Raw genomic sequence first — 2,679 nt, 5'->3', positions numbered from 1 at the left:
TCAACAAGAGAGATCTCACGGTTATGGATAAAATTTACATCACAATAAAAGAGAATATGCTTTATTCTCAAACATACACGGAACATTCAACAAAACACACAGCCCCACACATACACATTCAGTCACAATACTTTTCATAAAGTAGAAATGATATAATAACCCTTGTTGATTATAATGTATTAAAAATAGAAATTAAAAACTAATTTAAAAAGCAAATTTTCTGACTGGAAATTTAAAATCTCTCTCAAATAACTGTCAGGTAAAAGTCAAAATTGCAGGAGTTAAAAAAAATAATAGCAATACTACTTATCAGCATCTTTAGGATATAAGATATTTATCAGAGAATAATTCATAGCCTCAAATACTTACATGAGTAAAAACAAAATAATGAAAATAAATGAACTAAACTCCCAACTCAAAAAAACTAGGACGTTAACAACAAAGTAAACCAAAAGAATGCACAATAAGGAAATAATGGAGATAAAAGTAGTGGCAAGGTAAGATGATACAGCCACTCTGGGAAAACTGGCAGTTCCTCAAAAAGTTAAAGAAAAAATTATCATATGGCCCAGCAGTTCCACTCCTAGGAATATACCCAAAAGAAATGAAAACAGGCAGTATATTGAGCTCCATAGAGACAGCGCCAGGGCAAGTGAGAGCCGGACGGGCACTGGGCGACTCTGTGCCTCGCTGAGGAAAAATAACTAAACATTGGCAAAGGAGACCCTAAGAAGCTGAGAGGCAAAATGTCATCATACGCATTTTTGTGCAAACCTGCCGGGAGGAGCACAAGAAGCACCCCGATGCTTCAGTCAACTTCTCAGAATTTTCTAAGAAGTGCTCAGAGAGGTGGAAGACCATGTCTGCTAAAGAGAAACGAAAGTTTGAAGATATGGCAGAGGCAGACAAGGCCCGTTATGAAAGAGAAATGAAAACCTATATCCCTCCTAAAAGGCAAACAAAAAAGTAGTTCAAGGATCCCAATGCACCCAAGAGGCCTCCTTTGGCCTTTGTCTTGTTCTGTTCTGAGTATCGCCCTAAAATCAAAGGAGAACATCCTGGCCTATCCATTGGGGATGTTGCAAAGAAACTGGGAGATGTGGAATAACAGTGCTGCAGATGACAAGCAGCCTTATGAAAAGAAGGCTGCAAAGCTGAAGGAAAAGTATGAAAAGGATATTGCTGCATACCGAGCTAGAGGAAAGCCTGATGCAGCAAAAAAGGGAGTTGTCAAGGGTGAAAAAAGCAAGAAAAAGAAGGAAGAGGAGGAAGATGAAGAGGAGGAGGAAGATGAAGAAGATGAAGAAGATGATGACGATGAATAAGTTGGTTCTAGTGCAGTTTGTTTTTCTTGTCTATAAAGCATTTAACCCCCCTGTATACAACTCACTCCTTTTAAAGAAAAAAATTGAAATGTAAGGCTGTGTAAGATTTGTTTTTAAACTGTACAGTGTTTTTTTGTATAGTTAACACACTACCAAATGTGCCTTTAGCTAGCCCTGTCCTGGTGGTATTTTCAGTAGCCACTAACCTTGCCTGGTACAGTATGGGGGTTGGAAATTTAAAGCAGGTTCTTGTTGGTACACAGCACAAATTAGTTATATATGGGGATGGTAGTTTTTTCATCTTCAGTTGTCTCTGATGCAGCTTATACGAAATAATTGTGTTTTTTTTTTTTTTTTTTGAAACAGAGTCTCACTGTGTTGCCCGGGCTAGAGTGAGTGCCGTGGCGTCAGCCTAGCTCACAGCAACCTCAAACTCCTGGGCTTACGCGATCCTCCTGCCTCAGCCTCCTGAGTAGCTGGGACTACAGGCATGCGCCACCATGACCAGCTAATTTTTTCTATATAGACTTTTAGCTGTCCAAATCATTTCTTTCTATTTTTGGTAGAGACGGGGTCTCACTCTTGCTCAGGCTGGTCTCGAACTCCTGACCTCTAGCGATCCACCCGCCTCGGCCTCCCAGAGTGCTAGGATTACAGGTGTGAGCCACCGCGCCCGGCCCGAAATAATTGTTGTTCTGTTAACTGAATACCACTCTGTAATTGCAAAAAAAAAAAAAAAAAGTCACAGCTGTTTTATTGACATTCTGAATGCTAAGTAAATACAATTTTTTATTACTATTGTTGTCCTTTTCATAGGTCTGAAATTTTTCTTCTTGAGGGGAAGCTAGTGTTTTGCTTTTGCCCATTATGGATCACATGAGTTATTACAGTATTTATCTTTTCATATAGTTAGCTGATAAAAAGCTTTTGTCTACACACCCTGCATATCTTGATGGGGGTAATAAAAGTTAAATTGAGACAGTTTTCATCTATAACTGAAACTCCAAAGTTGATAAATTTCACATAGCCCACTTATATTTACAAAGTGAAGAGTAACCAGTCTACTCACAGTATGGCATTATTGGAATCAAAACATTTTGAGAGTCTGTCCCTGAAGGACTAATAGAAAAGTATGTTCTAATCTTTACATGAGGACTCTATTCTTTAACTCCCATTACCACGTAATGGCAGTTATATTTTGCAGTTCCCACATGAAAGAAAACCTGAGAATGTATCCCCAGAAGCGTGAGCTTAAAATACAAGACTGCCATATTACACTTTTTGTTGATGTTAGTCCCAGCAAAGACTAGATAAGTGCTGGCCATAAATGTCTTTTCCCATTTATCTAAATATG

The 2,679-nt window shown here is 38.6% G+C and overlaps 1 pseudogene; it reads left to right on the top strand.

The window, feature by feature from the left end:
* Positions 1 to 710: 710 nt before the first annotated feature.
* LOC123622832 lies at positions 711 to 1,325 on the top strand (annotated as a pseudogene).
* Positions 1,326 to 2,679: the final 1,354 nt, after the last annotated feature.

Source organism: Lemur catta, chromosome 1 (genome assembly GCF_020740605.2).
Source record: "Lemur catta isolate mLemCat1 chromosome 1, mLemCat1.pri, whole genome shotgun sequence".
Lineage (NCBI taxonomy): Eukaryota > Metazoa > Chordata > Mammalia > Primates > Lemuridae > Lemur > Lemur catta.
Note: the sequence above shows the minus strand (reverse complement) of the source record. Positions and strands in the feature narration are given on the sequence as shown.